This window comes from Ursus arctos, unplaced genomic scaffold (assembly GCF_023065955.2).
Source record: "Ursus arctos isolate Adak ecotype North America unplaced genomic scaffold, UrsArc2.0 scaffold_4, whole genome shotgun sequence".
In the NCBI taxonomy this organism is placed as follows: domain Eukaryota; kingdom Metazoa; phylum Chordata; class Mammalia; order Carnivora; family Ursidae; genus Ursus; species Ursus arctos.
Genome location: NW_026623056.1, coordinates 8,671,203 through 8,689,566, shown reverse-complemented (window position 1 = coordinate 8,689,566; position 18,364 = coordinate 8,671,203). Strand labels below are relative to the sequence as shown.

At 35.4% G+C, this 18,364-nt stretch overlaps 1 protein-coding gene across 7 annotated transcripts in view; it reads right to left on the bottom strand.

The window, feature by feature from the left end:
- Positions 1-18,364, bottom strand: part of NAALADL2 (N-acetylated alpha-linked acidic dipeptidase like 2) — a 1,320,052-nt gene that overhangs the window by 826,823 nt on the left and 474,865 nt on the right. The window contains exon 1 of one of the 7 annotated variants that reach the window (XM_044384026.3): positions 1-18,364. This exon is cut by the window's left edge and continues 18,577 nt beyond it. The exons of the other annotated variants lie outside the window; for them this stretch is intronic. The gene's annotated coding sequence lies outside the window, so the exon portion shown is untranslated. 7 annotated transcript variants of the gene reach the window in all.

Here is an 18,364-nt window from a genome sequence, read left to right as displayed (position 1 = left end):
GACCATTCAAGTTTGACAAACATTTCAATTTCAGGAAGTAGGCAATTGCGTATCATGTTTCTAATGTTGTCTTATTTTCTGGAATGCTTAGAACTTGTCCACAACTGACAGTTTATAGAGTTAATCTATAGCAGAGCTATTTTTGTCTATTCAGTAGCAATTAAGTTTAACTTCCTGTATCTTTTCCCATCTCAAACATTCCAAAAAACAAGTAAAACTCCATTAAACCCCAGCCTTTTCATCAAAACTCATAAACGAAAGCACCCAAAAATGAATTGTAGGGTTGGAGTACGTGTGCATGGTAGTGGACCTTTATTCCCTCACTAAATTAAAAGTCCCTGACAGTCAGCTACAAAGACCTGGGCATTCATTTTGTTCCCAAACTCCTGCAGACTGGGAATTGGTCCTCCAATGCATTCATATTTAAGAAGATGGCATTTAAAAATGTCTCTGTGGATGCCGAGGTGGCTCAGTTTAAGCGTCCGCTTTCAGCTAGAGTCATCATCTCAGGGTGCCCGGATCAAGCCTCATATCAGGCTATCTGCTCAGGGGGGAGTCTGCATCACCCTCTCACTCTCCCTCTGTGCTCTCTCTCTCTCTCAAATAAATAAATAAAATCTTTAATAAAGATGAAAATGTCCTCTGAAGTTTATTATAACTGAATTTTACCTATATGAGAAAATTTTCCTTTCTAAAGAAATTTTTGTGGTATTGAAGGTACACTTATTCACTACCTATTCTAACTCACGGATTATGTCTAACACTTCACACACACTCTCTACCTTTTATTCTCCCAAACAACAATAGTATTAGTCTAATAACACCTGTAGGAAACTAGGGCTCAAAAAAGTGAAGTAACTTATACTAGTCTCATGGTTAGCTACATCCAAACTGATACTACAGAATCAGGTCTATCTCCTTACCAAACCCACTCCCTTTGTACTCCATATGGCACGAACTATCATGCTCTAATGTGATTTTTAATGCAATAAAATATAAAACCAGAAAAAGCTTATCTTTCTGCATAAGACATATGTCATCTCTTGCTTATAGAGATTATAAAATTATTTTGAAGACTAATTCTAGAATTTTACTTTCCTCAGTTTAGGTTTCATTAGTCAACTGCTTTAATTCTTCAAACCTTCCGACTAAGAGAAGACTAACATTTCCTAGTTATAACTTTTTATCATATTATAAAATACGAAGAATATAATAATTTCATTTTTTTCATTAATTTGGTACAATGGAAAAATCAACTCAATTGGTAGGTATAGAGGGAAAAAAGGAAAAAGGAAAAAACCATTTACTGAGTACCAGTTATGGTACAATATATGTGGTTTAATCTTTGAACAATCATCAAATCTGTGAAATCATCCCTTTTTTTCAGATGAGAATCCAAGTTTGAGGGGAATTAACTGACTTGCCAGGTGACACAGCTAGTGAATGAGTTGACTGGCAGGCAACGGTCTTCAAAGCGCACCGGAAGGCAGAACTTCTAGCCCGGGGCAGGTATCCTGTGAATGCCTATCACCAGTTAATCAGATGCCTAGCCACAGGACAGACGTGATATCAAGGAAACATAAATTACTAGCAAACACAGCTTTTCCTCCTTAGTATATTCAGAGTCTACCCATTTTTGTTACCTGGTTTGTTTTAAAGCTTTGTATGCACAGGAAGTTAGTGCCAGATGATCATGTGACATCTGAATAATCCACAGAACACTTGCAGGTAAAAAACATTTATATCAACAACACTGCTGTGATAGCTGGTTACATTGAGGATCAGCCTAGAAAATCACGTTTTGTTAATGTACTGCTTGGTAAGACAAAGTGAAAACAGTTTATGGGACAAATTCTTACCAACTCTTTTCTCAAACCAGTAAGTCATAATACTATATCCCATCCAGTCTATAACATCCTTGATTATTATGTGCACAAGATACTTTAGAAGTAGTACTGTATGGTGACTAACATAATAAAAACAAAAAGTGGTTAATGGCAATTGTCAGGTACCATCAATTGGAACATTTATCCTAATTTCAGGAATACTAAAATGTGGGAAAATGTGCATCTTAGAAACCACGAAATAGCATAGATATTATCAACGTATTTTAATGTCAAAATACATTGGGATACTTTGAAAGCAAACAAAACGAGTGGATTCTCATGCAAAAACCATTAGTCTCTAATGCCAAAATATTTTCACAAATAATCCTGCCAGCAAAATGTTGAAAGATTAACGATGCCGCACCACAAGGAAGCCCCAGGGAATAGCAACAACAGGGAAATATCAATATAGAATTCTAAATATGTGCTGATTATAAAGTAGACCATTGCCAACGATTAACCTTGTCATATTTTATTGTAGCTAGAAATTTTCTCTCTGGATCCTCAGTCTTAGGACCACTGATAGCCATTAAGTTGCATAACATTAACTAGGGGAAGAAAGGTTGTCAAAACTAAAAAAGGAGGGGTAACTGTGATTTTATGCATTTGCATGAAATTGCTCAAGAAACTAATCAGATCAACACCAAATGTATCTTTTAGGTGACTTGCCCCACATATTCGTTACCTAGGATTCCAATGAACCATTTAGCTGTTGCAGCTTTAGGGCATCCATGTATTGACAATTTACAGAAGTTTTCCTCACCTAATTTGTTCAGCTATTCCTAAGGAGGAAAAAAAAAAAAAAATCCTAGTTACCTTAGCAACTGCAAGGTTACATTTTATCTTCAAGCTGCAGAGCTTTTTTGAAATTAAAAAAAAAAAAAAAGCATCTGTGCTGACATTCCATCCTTGTTGGGTGATGGCTTTCATAGTCAGGTTGAGAATAACATGCAAACGCCTTTATCTTCTCTCTGCTCCACCCTTGACAGCATTTTACACTGATTGTCTTCATTTTTTTTTCTTTTTTGGGAAATGAATAACCAATATCAAATATGTATATAAAGAAATTGTCAGAGAGAGGCTCTAGAGAGTGTAGTTCATCACAGATGACCTTCGTTATTTCTGTGAGAAGAGAAATTGGTGGACAATTGGCAATTGTTATAACAGGAAAATAAACATCCTGTCAAGTGTCAGTGGCTAGAAAGTCAATTTCCAGCCCTAACAGAAGATATCTGTAAGCCTGTCTGCAGAAGAATAGATTTTTCAGAAAATACTACGTTAAAAACAGATTTTAACAATTTAATTCGAAAAATCACTCTAAAGGCTGTGGTTCTTGCAGCTTACATACTTAAGGCTACATAGAAAAGGGTACTTGTCAGATCTTACTGAACATGTGACTTCAGCAATGCCTGAGGTATGACTAACTTTGAAAAGGAACTCAGTTGACAGAACTGGCTTTAACCCTTAAAAAAAAAAAAAGGAACTCAGGAATAAGGGAAAAGAGAAATGGACAGGAAAATGAAATATAAGAAGGTGTATTAAGTCTCTTTTCCTTAATATGACTGAAACCCAAATTGAAGTAGCTTAACAATAAAAAGGATTTATAAACTCGTAAATCTGGACTTCTCCAAGCTGTCAGCGACAAGTCTGGGAGGCAGCTCTGCTCTGCCCGAGCCCCCTCCCAGCCCAGACTAGAATCTCTCTCTAGGCAGTGAGCTGGGCAATCTCATGAGGCACTTCTGTTTTCTGTTTTTCAGGGATGGCCTTCCTTCACTGCCTGATGTCCAATGTCTTGAGTGCTCTCACTTCATATGTTACGTACATTTTTTTTTATTTGTTTCAAGCAGGAAGGTACTTCTAGTCCCTGCTATTCTATCTTTACCAGAAGCAGAAGTCTTTTTCTGTCCCCACAACATTCAGTTTCACAAAGATATCAGATTAATTACCTTTACTTGCACTCTATTCTCACTTATGGATAGGCACTATGTCCAACCAAAGGGGACAATGAGAGTAGCAGGAACCGAGTCACATATCCAAACCTGCAGATCTATCTGTTCTATTGCCAGGTTCAGAAAAAAAGGAACAAAACTATTTGTTAGAGGACCAAAACTAATAGCTCTCAGAATCCAGTTCAGAAAACACGTTCCTATCTTAGAAGAAAAAAAAAAGAAAAGAAAGAAAAGAAAAAGACCTCTGGGAGGATGCCAATTCCATTCCAAACTTATCTGTTGTTGACTATCTCAAGCATTTCCGGAGCATATTCTGTGTGTCTACTGATGTGGCCACAGGGAATACCAAGATGAAAAGATGTGAGTGTGGCCTTGGCAGCTCACATTCCAGCGTGTTTCCTTTGTACAACGCTTTCCAGTTTTGTGAAAGCATTCATGGACTCTACCTTTTCCAACAGACACAATGGCTCTGGGAGAGATTTGGCTTCGAATGGTACTGATCGTGGACCCATCTTTCAGATGTCTCATTCTAAACATGAAGAAACAAGGTGAAGGGAGTATCAAGCCAAGTGACTAGTACGTAGCAAACCTGATATTGCTGAAGCGTCAAATAGTAAGAATGTGGTGTGAACGGAGGCCTCTCGTACACTCTGCATTGTTCTTATCACTACACCACAGTGTCATCCTGCCTGGCCTGTAGGGCTAAGTAATAGCTCTCCCCTTCAAATGTGGAATTTTATGTCCTGCTGTTTTTAAACCAAATAAATTACCCCATCCTTCACTGAATAAAACTCATTTGCTAGTTTCTCATCTTTATTGCCTACCCTTCAATCCCCACCCCAAAGCTAAGAAATGCTTTATTTTTCTCTGGTCCACTCATAAGACCCACATTTAATAAACTGGAAATATTTTTATAAAATATTGTTGCTGGGGAAAATGATAAATCTCTGTAAGTAATGATCAAATATTAAATACATATTATACACACACAGACCAAAAGACAATATACTAAAATATTAATAGGTATTTTAAAAATCTGAGTTGCCAACTTATGGGTGATTTCACTTTGGTCTTAATACTTTTTTTTTTTTCATTTTCTAAAATTTTTGACAATTAGCATGTTTTATATATAAAGTTATTCCTAAAACTACACACTAAAAAAATCTATCTCATCTATTTCTTGATGAAAATCTTCCCTGATTAGCCCTATTTAATAAAATGTTATTATCACCTGGGGCACCTGAGTGGCTCAGCCATTGAGTGTCAGACTCTTGGTTTCAGCTCAGATCATGATCTCAGGGTTGTGAGATTGAGCCCCATATCTTCAGGCTCCTGGTTCAGCAGGGAGTCTGGAGATTCTCATCCTCTACGCCCCCCCCCCCCTTACTCTCTCTCCCTCTCTCTCAAATAAATAAATAAATAAATAAATAAATAAATAAATCTTTTAAAACCTACTATAGGCTTCTCTGCAAAGCTTTCCTATATCATTGAGGTCCTATAGCCATTTCTTTTTGAGATTCCTCTTTTCTTGAAAACCAGTGGTTTTGCTTTATGCTTTTTTTTTTTTTAATGAATGGATACTGCTAGGATTATGAGTTGGTTATCATGATCAAAAAAGAAACATATTCATTTTTAATCTTGTTTCAAATGTGCAAAAATATAAGAAAGTCAGATTTAAATCCTGCCTATTTTAGTAAATAAGTCAAATTTCAACATAAGCATAGAATAAATATAGGGATTTTTGTTTGATTTGACCCTACTATTTATGAAAACAAGGGGCTACTTTTCCATTAACTACTAAGATCTTACTAGACATTCTTCCTCCATCTTTCTCTTAGTTCCTTAGATTTACCTGCACAAGTGGTCTCAAATACAGCCTACTTTGAAAACAATTTTCTAAGGCTTAGTGATAAAAAGACTAATTTCTATAGCCACCTGCCTGTTTCTAGAGCCATGGATGATTGATGGCCTACAAAGCCTTTTTATACAGCACTGACATTTTAAAGATACTGGCCAGTCTGAACTTTCCATCTGGCGTCCCTGATTTCCTTTGTCCCACTTTCCCGTAGTGACTTATTCTGTCCTTGAGCTCTAAAACTACTTCGATTTAATTTAGGCCTAGGAGTTTGGGGGAAGTTTATTTAAATAAGAAATGAGAGTAATGCCTTTGATGGTGCATGGTGATGGGGAAGCAAATCCCTGACTCCCTGGCATTTATTTGTGTAATAACTCCACTGCCACATACAACCAGAAACTTCCATGTGCTTACATAAAACTAGCAAGAGAGGCAGTCAATGCTTGCAAAATAAACAGGAAGATGGGGGAAATTAATTTATTCCAGGCCAAAAAAAACCCCCTAACTTCTGTCTTTCAAACACAGATAATTGATGTAAATAAGATCTATATTACTTAGTGCTAGGGAAGCAGTTTATACTTTTAAAAATACTCTTCCACATTATATCATTAAAATTTCATTCATAGTAACATTATGATGTAAAATAGTTTCCTCCAAGTCTTAAACCTAGTCAACTACTAAAAATGTGGCTTTTTATGCAGGAAATTTTATTCTAGAATGGCATTCCTCTCTCAATCTCCCTTCCATTGTGTCTATCCAAAAATAAATCCAAAGCACTTTCTATACAATAGATCCAAAATGCAATCCTGTTTATGCTATTAATTAACGCTATTAATGTTTTATTCCTGAAGACTAGTAGCACAACATGTTTATAGATGCCATCATAGAAAAGGCAAACACTGGAAACAGTTAAATGTTTAGCAGTGAGAAATATCCGGAAAGAAAGAAAAAGAAAGAAAGAAAGAAAGAAAGAAAGAAAGAAAGAAAGAAAGAAAGAAAGAAAGGAAGAAAGAAAAAGAAAGAAAAAAGGAAAAGACAAAGAGGGACGAAGTGAGGAATGGAAGGAGGGAGGGGTACGTAGAGCCCCTGCAGCATATAAAACCATGGGAAATTTGAAAACAGTTTTGAAATATTGGTAAAAATGGCTATCTCATTTTGAAAGATATGCATGACACAGTTGAAGTCCTAGGCTAGATAATGCTCATCTCCCAAAAGTCTTCTGAACATTGGCATCTACCACCAGTAAATTTATGATCAAAGAATCAAAGGGGGGCTCCTGGGTGGCACAGCGGTTAAGTGTCTGCCTTCGGCTCAGGGCGTGATCCCGGCGTTATGGGATTGAGCCCCACATCAGGCTCCTCCGCTAGGAGCCTGCTTCTTCCTCTCCCACTCCCCTGCTGTGTTCCCTCTCTCGCTGGCTGTCTCTATCTCTGTCGAATAAATAAATAAAAAAAAGAATCAAAGGAACACTAGAAAAGAGTCATTAGATCTCAGTTCAAGCAGTAGTTTCATACTGGGTAAATCACTTCATCTTTTTTTTTTTTTTTCTTACAGACCAAATATTATTCATCTATAAAACAAAAGTGCTGGTGTCCAGAATAGTTAAAAAATATTCTAGTGTTACAGTTCTATAAAGGATACTATGATTTTGGTCTAAGTGCTAAAAAGGTAATTCTTCTCAAAAAGAATGTGATGAATTCTCAAGTAAAAAAAATAAATAAATAAATGAGGGGTGCCTGGGTGGCTCAGTTGGTTAAGCATCTACCTTCAACTTGGGTCATGATCTCAGTGTCCCACGCTCTGTTTACCCCACGGCCTACCCCTCCCCCCAGCTCGTGCTCACTGTCTAATAAATAAAATCTTTAAAAATTAATTAATTTGCAATTATGATTCAGATTGACAGAAACTGGACAAGGGCTGTACTTGCTAGGCACAAAGAATTATGAGTTTATTAGTATTAGTGCAATTTTATTTTACTTAATAAAGCTCTTTTTTAAAAAGGACTGAGCAGTTTAAAATAAAAATACATTTCTGATAACAAAATAAAGTATTTATAAAAAAAAGCAGAGATCACATAGAAAGCAATCATGATATTAGAATCAGGAATGAGGTAATTAATGAAGCTCTTAGTTTCTAAATTGTTTTCTGTTATTGCAAAACAAATTACACAAAAACTAAGGAACTTAAAATATCAAATATATATTATCTCATACTTTGTGTGGGTTAAAAATCAGAGCACAGCCTAGCTGGGGCTTCTGGCTCAAGGTTCTTCATGAGAATGCAGTCAGGGTGTTGTCCAAGGGTGTGATCTTATCTGAAGTATGACCAGAGTTGGTTCTGTTCCCAAGCCCGCTCACATGCTTGTTGACAAGGTACAGTTCTTTGTGGGCAGTTGGATAAGGACCTCAGTTCCTCACTAGGTGTTGTCTAGAAACTCCTTCAATCCCTTGCCATGTGGGCCTCTCAACAGGGCACATTACAACATGGCTCTTGACTTTCCTCAGAATGAGAAGGAAAGAGAGCACCCAAAACAAAAGCCACATTCACTTTATAACCTAATATCAGAAATGACACGCCAATACTCATGCTGTATCCTATTATTAGTTAGAAGCAGGCATTAAGTCCATTAAATCATTAAGTCCTTCTGAGAGAAGGGTATTATAAAAAGCATGAATGCCAAGAGGCAGGGATCATTGGAGACCATTTTAGAGGCTACCTAACACAGTTCTGTAGAGTCAAAGCAAAAAGATACACAGATACTGATTGCACAGTTCTTACTACATGATAAAATGATAATTACTCATCCTTAATGAAAATCTCTTCATGTCAGTAATTCTTTTTTTTTTTTTTTGAGATTTTATTCATTTATTTGACAGAGAGAGAGGGAGCATAAGCAGGGGGAGCAGCAGGCAGAGGGAGAGGGAGAAGCAGGCTCCCTGCTGAGCAGAGAGCCCTACATGGGGCTTGATCCCAGGACCCCAGGATCATGACCTGAGCCGAAGACAGACACTTAACCAACTGAGCCACCCAGGCACCCCCATGTCAGTAGTTCCAAAATAACTTCTTATATGCATTTGTATGCAAAGAGCATTGAGTGATGGGGTGCCTGGATGGCTCAGTCCTTAAGTGTCTGCCTTTGGCTCAGGGTGTGATCCCAGAGTCCTGGGATCAAGCCCCGCATCAGGCTCCTCCACTGGGAGCCTGCTTCTTCCTCTCCCATTCCCCCTGCTTGTGTTCCCTCTCTCGCTGTCTGTTTCTCTCTGTCAAATAAATAAATAAAAATCTTAAAAAAAAAAAAAAGCATTGAGTGATATATAATGTGCTTAACAGCTGCTCTGTACAATGTTCAGAAGTATCCTTCATGATATCATAGTTTTAAACTATGAATGAGGATATTTCAATGGGGACAAATCTAATGGTAGTTCCTAGGTATTTAACATAATAAAGAATATGGTAGGAAATGGAGAATTGATACTTCACTGTTTTTCAAACCTTTAGTGTGCTTAAGATCAAATTATGCACAAAGGTAAATACCCAGGTACACCTCAGTTATACTAACTTAAATCTCTAGGGGGGGTGGGCCCAGATTTTTTGCTTTATAATAAACACTCCAGAAAATTTTGATTCATCAGCTCCAGAAACCACATTTTAAGAAACACTTCTTTATATGGTCTATCTCAACTGTCAACTGCCTCTTCTACATTCTTGGGATATAATAAAATATAGATCCATTCTGGATCTGTATCAGACATTTCAGTCAATTTCTTATGTTTTCCCACATGCAGATTTTCTGGTCAAGCTGTTGAAAATTTCCAAATCAATATCAGACAAAACAAAAAATCAGAATGTAAAAGACTGAGATAAATGGTTTGCTCTTTTAACTGATAGAACTAAAGAAATTAAGAGGAATTAGAGTTATATATTTGAGTTTCATGTTTTATTTTTAAAGTGTCACTTGTTATGTTCATTTTTTTTGTATCTATGAAAAGGTTTATTCATGTATTCCCATGTATTCATGTATTCATCTCTTTAATACCTGTTACCATCTCACTATATTGCTACCAATTAACTTCAGGAATATACAGTAGAAAATACATGAATTATTTTCTCAAATTTCTCAAAATTCGTAATTAACTATAATGTCTTTAGGCATCATGATGTCCAGAAAAGTGATCTTAAAGAAAATTCTATTCCAAGGTAAGCAATTTACAATTGATTAGTTGTACTATTGCCCAGAGCAATCAGCATTTTAGTACTAAGTTAAATGATAGAGCATATGGGTACCATTGAATGGTTTTGGTGTTGTCAGCTATATAAAGCTTTATGGTTTAAAAAACTTAACATGGCTTTCTGGAAGAACTAGAAGTAAAAACATTATAGTAAGTCTGTAACATTTATAATTATTATTGATATCTATGAGATATATAAAATTTTACCTCCGGAGCAGCTATAAATTCTTTCATTACGAAATAAGTAAATTGTTACAGAATAACTAATTTTGCCAGCTTTAAAAATGTCCACACACCAATCCCACAAGGAACATAGACAAAAGATTTCATATTATGTATATGACTTACCTTGAATTTAGACAATTTAAAACTAAAACTACCTTTATTCCACATAAGGTAGGGAAAAAATCCTTAATTAATTAGAACTTCACCAAACCCCATGAATATATAGACAGCAGCAAAACTGGTGATGCAATAATTTCACATAAATTGAGTGAATTATTGCCTCAAGCTATAAAGAGTATGGGAACAACAAAATAAAAGTAACATCAGCTCCAGCTGTTAACAAACAGAAATAGGAAGCTCTTTCATTTGTCAAAGGAAATGGCACAAGTTTTCTGGTCTCTAACAAAAGAAGCATGCAACATTTCCTCCCACTTAAATATTTACAGTCTATTACTTTTACTATTATGTATTCGATTAAGAGTATGTTTTTGCTGTCTTTGACATTAGTAGTCCTTCTCTGCAATTAGCCAAAAAATCTAGGATTGTTAGCAATATGTAGGAAAGTTTGATTATATAGGAAATGGGTGGGTTTTAGCATTTAATTGCCTAGTAAACCATACCAAATCCTAGAACACCAAACCAAAGTAGACTTTCCATCTGACAAATGAGAGTGGTAACTGCTTCACTCAAATATATAGAGAACTTATAAACATGAAATTGATAAGAATTATTTGAAATTCTTACTAAGTTGGTACCATATCACTCAATATGGTATTCTAACATCTTCATCCCATCATTATCATCATCGTCATTGTCATCACTGTCATCAATGCAACTTGTGGTGAGACCTTTTCATGTACTGGATGTACTGGATACATGCTGCCTATTAGAGATACAAGTCAAATAAGATACAGGCCAGCATCTTGAAAAGCTCACAGATAAGTGGAATTATTTATTTTGTATTACTCTAAAAGACTGGATTTAAATTAGGGATTGTAAAATGTACATTTTTAAAAATATTTTGTATATTATACTCCTTGTAGGTTCAAAAGGGTCTTAAGCCTCTCTCTGTACATATTAAATATATTATACCTCTAAAATGTGTTCAACTGATTTTCAGGAAACACTGTACTCTTCCAGCTAGTAGTGATCCATGTACTTCTGATCTTATCAGTGAGTTGTATGTTTGTGAAAATCAATTTGTATTTATTCTCAAACATGTATTTGCCATTGTATATAATATTTTAATTATGCAACTTAATTTCTACAAATACTAGTAAAAGATGAGTATGAAAAGAAGTAGTCGAATCTAGGAAAATTAGGTCAAGACCTTTAGAAAAACTCAGAAAAGACAAGTTAGTAAAAGATAGGATCAACAGATATTGCTGCTTTGCTAACCCAGCACCCATTCCCAGACCATTCCATTCTGAGACTTTAAAGGGTTGGAGTCAGCTAAAATATTAGCAAATTGATGTAGTCATCCAGCACCATTCTGGCCAATGAGACATATCCATTCATAAATCGGTGGCAATAAGAAAAAATTTGCTTTCCTCATAAAGAGAGCAGATATCTCTAGAACATGATCCTGATGTTGAGACCTGTGACACCCATTTGTGACTGATTATAAGGGCAAGTCCAGGAGAAGTTAAGAGAGAATGTGACTATCCTAATGTCACCCATCACTTACCTCCAGATTTCTTGTTTAATAAGACAAAGGAAAGAAGGAATGAATGAAGGAAAGAAAGAAAAGATGGAGAGAGGGAAGGAAGAAAGGATGAGGAAATTTAAGTAAGCCATAGTAAGTTGTTTGGCTATTTGCAATTAAAGTATTCCTAACTGATACCCAGTAGTAGTTAGGGAAAATAGGGAGGGGGATCCAGAAACATTTTTCATTCTGATTGTTTCATAATTTTCTTGAGTTATGTCTCACTATGAAATTAAAAAAACTGCAAATCACTTGAATGTGACTAATGCAAGGAAGATAGGATATGTGGAAATCCAAACAATAGACCCCAGATATTAGTAAATAAATGTGCACTGGTTCATATAGGTAGATTGATATATAGATATAAAATTTAGGTATATATGCATTATTTTTAAAGAGTTCTCACTTAAAATGACTTTTTCAATAAATCAACGAATGCCAACAGTGAAAAAACTGAATAAAAGGGTTTCCACTATATACTAGGGAAAGAAAAATCAGTCAAAACCTCAGCAAGATTCTAAAATGAATGCCAAAATGTGAACATTGTGTATTTTCATCTCAAATTTTGGTTAAGTTGTAAATAGATATACTGGAAAAGTAAAAAAGAAAGTTTGGAAATAAAAATTAAAATTAATGAATTTCAAAGGTAAATTGAGATAATATGCAAACAAGTATTTAAAAAAACTTTACACTACAGATTATTAAGTTCTTATCACTATTAAATTCTTAAAGAAGTTTAAGGAAACAATCATTTTTGTCTATGCCTATCAAACCAATTAGGGAGTATTTCTTGACTATTTTTTGGCTAATATCTACTGTATTAGAATACTAGAATTTAGAGTTAGAATTTAGGGTTGAAGGGCCTACCCCAACTGTGCAGTTTTAGCAGAAGCCTAGTCTAAAACATCCCTGCAGAGAGGGTATGAAGCATTTGTTTTCACATTCTACAATAGGGGTTTACCTTTTGAGTAAACGGATTCCTTTTTGGGGAACACGAACAATCAGAAATAGCTTTTATATTATGCATAAACCTGCCAACCTCTAATTTCTGTTAGTGTCAGTTTTGCCATCAGAAGTTAAGATAGAGGCAAGACTATTTCTTTATCCATTTGATAGGGTTCTCCATTCTATCCCAACTGTTCTCCAACCTTCTTAACTTCTATGAAAGTTTTTGTTTTGTTTTGTTTAACATTTTTCACCTGAAATGCCTTTTGAATGAATTGCCACCAATGTTGCCCCACTCTGGGCATACTTCATCTGTCAACATACCAGAATAAGAATAATAAGCTTGGAGTTGATCGCAGTATTTCCAAATCCAACTTACCAACAGGTAAGTATCTTTTAAGTTTACAATACCTCTTTGGAAGGTCTAGACATGTCTCTCTAGAATGTTCCTTAACATAGATATTTAACATGTATTAATGCAACCTAATATTATATTTATTTGATTCTCATATGCCCTGCTACTCTTTTATGTATATCTTTAGTCATGAGATTCTTTCACTTTTGCTATTTTTAAATCTGAATTCAAATGGTAAGTATCAACATACTTCAGCTGAACTCCCCTTTTCTTTTATGTAATAATTACACTAGTAGCTACTATTAGGTGGGGAGTATTTACAACAAGCCAGGATCTATTCTGGGTATTTTATGGATACATTATATCTAACCTTGTGTACAACAAAACAAGGTAAGAATTATCATTTGTTTTAAAGATGTTTAAATGGAAGCTCAATGAGTGAAAGTATATAGCTCAAAGACACACAGAGATACATTCTATATATCTCTTTTGATATCTAATATCTCACTTTTCCAAAAAATATTTGAAAGAGGGTCCAAAAGAGGTTTAGACATTTCTCTTATATCCATGCTATACAAAGAACGGTCCACAGTCGAAAAGCATTAGCATCACCTAGGCAGAATCCTAGGACTTACTGAATCAGAATCCACATTTAAACTAGATTCCAAGTGAGTCATGGCTATATTGTGGCTTGAGAGGCAATGTTTTAGAGACAACATGTATCACCATCTTCTCAGATATCTATTTCCTTTCTAGAATAGAGGATCATTTGAGTGAACATTTCTAATCTCCTGTTCTCTAGTTTTCTAGTCTCTAGTTTTTGTTCTGGTCTACATATGGTTTATATATAGGTCACAGTGTAAAGTCCACGCTTCTGTGTGCTAAAATGTCTTATCCTCTTAGATCTATCTGTGTTCACTGGCCCATTCCCAGAAGGAATATTACAGACATAAGAATACCAAATTACTCACTCTCACCACCCACACCCTCTAGCATTTTGCCTTACTGACTTGCCTGGAACTGTGTATGCCAGGCAGGACTTGGACTTTGTATCTGGCCAGGTACCCATTCAGGATCTACTTGATAGACTCAGATTTTCTTCCCCAAGAGATCCCAAGGCCTAAAACTGAACTTGGAATAGGTGATGCCATTTGGTTTGGTATCAAAGCTATATTCTCCAAGGCAGTTTATCTGAAGACAGTGTGTCTATATTTGACAAAAGATTACTAGGAACATAGCCATCAGTAAAACTTATATCCCAAAGCCCACTTGATGGCTGGTAACCTCTGTGTCTTTTAGTTAGAGGGTGAGTTTTAGGCTTCCTAACCACATCTCCCATTGCTACTAGGGTACTATAGAAACAGGGCTCATGTATTTCTGAGAAGCTCTATCAAGCAGTATATCTCAGATAATTCATCACATATACAGTTTGGGAATGGTTGAAAAATTCTCCAAATTATCTGAAATTACAGTCCTTGATACTTTTTATTTGCCATATGATTGGTAAGTCTGAACACCATCACTTCTAAGATATACTTTGATAATTTACATTTTCACAGTTGATACTTTCAACTCCTGGCCATTGTATCAAGCATGAGATTATAGATTTAAATAAAACAAAATTATCAAATTGCTTTCACTTTTATAACACAGTTGGATATACTGATTTCAAGTAAAAACATTCAGCTGCCTCTATGAGTCCTCTGCTTCCGGAATTATTTAGAATTTTATTTTTGTAAAATCATATATTTAAATGATTACATAGTAAATTCAGACAAAAAAGTCACAGTGGAGTATCTGGGAAGAAATGCTGAAATTAGAACTTAAGTCCCAGATATGCCATTTACTAACTGTATACCATGAATAATAGATTTATTTTTCTGATTTAATATCTAATTATGAGAATAAAATGAGATAATATAATGCTCTTTTTTATTAAAATATAAGGTATAATTTATACTGAAGTGTATTATTCTATCTTAAAAAGTGCTTTGACCATTATACAAACTTCCAAAATGTAAGATTTACTAAAAAAGGCAACATAACCTGGCAATCAAAAATAATAGTGATAACATCAGTGAATATTTATATAGCCCTTTTTTTGGCCAGAAACTCTTCTAAACACTTTATGCATGTTATCTTATAAACTGCCCTTAATAAGATATAGCTACATATTATTTCCAATTTACAGATGAGAATGCTGAGAAACAAAAAATTTAGTAAGTTATTTATCCAGAGTCATTAATAGATATACATATATAGAGAAAGTTCAGCCAAGAAACACCCTAAGTGTCTACTGGACAAATAATACTATTTTTTTTAAATGTATTAGTGCTCTTTTCAAATGTCTTTTTGAAATTTGCCAAACTTTTTTGAATGTTAACCCTGTGTGTGACATATTTACCTTCTAGATATCACAAAACCTACTTCTCTCCTGTGAAACTTGCAGAACAATTTTCAGATGCGGTCTTGGGTTGTGCCCATGTGTTAAGCAAGCCTATAATTTCAATGTGTTAAGAAACTAAAGGATACTAGGTAAATGAAAAACCCTTGTATTAAATTTTGAATATATAATCTTCTTTTTCTCCAAAATTATAAACACGTTTTTAGTGCTAATTCATATGGGCTTAAGAACCATCGATTTGGGGAGCTGTCTTAAAAGCTAAATTCATTTGAGGAGATATACTTAAAAGTGGAAACTTAGGTTAGATTACTAGACTTACAAATTTCAGAAAATGCTACAAACTAAAGGAAACAGATGATTTGGAATAATAGCCAAGTCACTATGTTTTTCTTCCATATAGTTCTTTGATATCCCTGATGCCTGCATATTTTTAATGTTAGAGCTCTGCTGCTACACACAGACACATTTCTCTATTAGAAATACAAAGGGGAAAAATACATAGAAGCAGAACTACCCTTTTTCATGAGAAAATAAAAGGAACAATTTTAATCCTGCTTTTTAGAGCAAAGTTAACAATCACAGACAACTCTCTTTGCCTTCTTCAAACCATTCATTAGTATAGCATCTTAAATTCACTTAATCCAATAAAAATTATGTATACTGGAATAAAACATAATTCTTTCTCCCTCCCTTTATTCCTTTTATTTATTAAATTTATCTAAAAATCAGAATATAACCAGACTACAAAATTTCAGGAAAAACAAAAAATTAGAAATATCCTGCAACCACCTATTGAATACCTAAGTAATACTTTCTAATTTATCTCCTCCTAGTCTTTTTTTCACATAAATATTTCATATAAATGTAAGCATAGAGTACATACCCTATTTGAATTCTGATGTTTACACTTACATAATCATATATATGTATATGTGATTATTTGTGTGTGTAATAATAGTATGTGTGTAGGTGTGTGTTTATTTCCTGGCCAATTTAATAATTAAATAGTATTTCAGCAAGTAAAAAGTGAATGAATTCTGACTTAATTATCCATTATCTTTATTTTTTCTAATATGTAACAAAGTAATGACCATACACACTAAAGTTTCACAATACTTACGAATATTATATTAAGATGCCCAGAAGTGAAATTATTGAGACAGAAAGCACAAGATTTTTAAGGCATCAATATGACTTATATGGTTTACAAACTTCTAGGAAAAGATTGTCTGGTTATACTTCATCAGCAAAATATGCCCACATACTCGTGCCAGATTTGGGTTTTATAATTTTTTGCTCTCTTAAAAAATATGATAAATGAACAGGAGCTTGGGAAGATGGCAGAGTATGAGGACCCTAAGCTCACACTGTCCCATGTTTACAGCTAGATACCCCCAGCTCCACCATGTGCCTGCCTTGGGGGATCTGGCCTAAAACCAACAGCTCAGTGCAAATTTTGTTAAAACTGCTGCCCTGCCCCCAAGTTCCACTCAGTTAAGCCCCCTCAGACCCGGCCTCTCTGGGTCCCACTAATACTACAAAGACCAAGCACAGAACACAATAGGCAAAGAGTCACTGCAGAAGACTAGACTGAAAAGAAAAGCAATTCAGACACAATAGCAGGGTGCAAGCAACACACAGAGAAGACTCCCTGAAGCTGCAGGTTCTGTGAACAGGGGATACTGCACTACAGAGCATCACAGGATCTCTTTTTCATAAAGCCAGTACTTTCAAGAGCAGAATCTGTAGCTGACTTTCTTAACACACAGAAGCAGACAGAGAGGTAGACAAAATGAGGGGACAGAGGTATATGTCCCAAATGAAGAACAGGACAAAATCATAGCAGGAGATATAAGCAAAACAGCAATAAGTAATATGCCTGACAGAGAATTTAAAGTAATGATCATAAAGATACTCAATGGACTTGAGAAAAGAGTGGAGGACATCAGTGAGATCCTTAACAAAGAGATAAAAAATAATGTATCAGAGATGAAGAGTTCAATAAATGAAATTAAAAATACAATAGATGGAACAAATAGTAGGCTACAGGAAGCAAAGGAATGTATCAGTGGGATCTGGAGGCTGGAGTAATGGAAGGCAAACAGGCTGAACAGGTGAGAGACAAATACTGCATAATGAGAAAAGACTTAGAGAACTCAGCAACGCCATCAAGCATACTAACATCTGCATTATAGGGATACCAGAAGGAAAAGGCGGGGGCGGGGGGGGCAGAAAAGCATTTGAGGAAATAATAGCTGAAAACTTCCTGGGAGGGAAACAGAGATCCAGAGTTAGGAGGCACAGAGATCCTCCAACAAATTCAACAAAAGGAGGTCCACACCAAGACACATAGTAATTAAAATGGCAATATATACTAATAAAGAATTTTAAAGGTTGCAAGATGGGGGAGAGAGAGAGAGAGAGAGAGAGAGAGAGAGACATACAAAGGAAACCCCATTAGGCTATCAGCTGATTTTTCAGCAGAAACTTTACAGGCCAGGAGAGAGTGGCATGACATATTCAAAGTGCTGAAAGGGAAAAATCTGCAGCCAAGAATACTCTATCCAGCAAGGCTATCATTCAGAATAGAAGGAGACATAAAAAGTTTCCCAGACAAACAAAAGTTAAAAGAATTCATGACCAGGGATAACTGGGTGGCTCAGTTGGTTGAGCATCTGCCTTTGGCTCAGTTCATTTTCTCAGAGTCCTGGGATCAAGTCCCACAACCAGCTCCTTGCTCTGTGGGTAGCCTGCCTCTCCCTCTGCCTACCACTCCACCTGCCTGTGCTCTCTCTCTCTCTCTCTCTGACA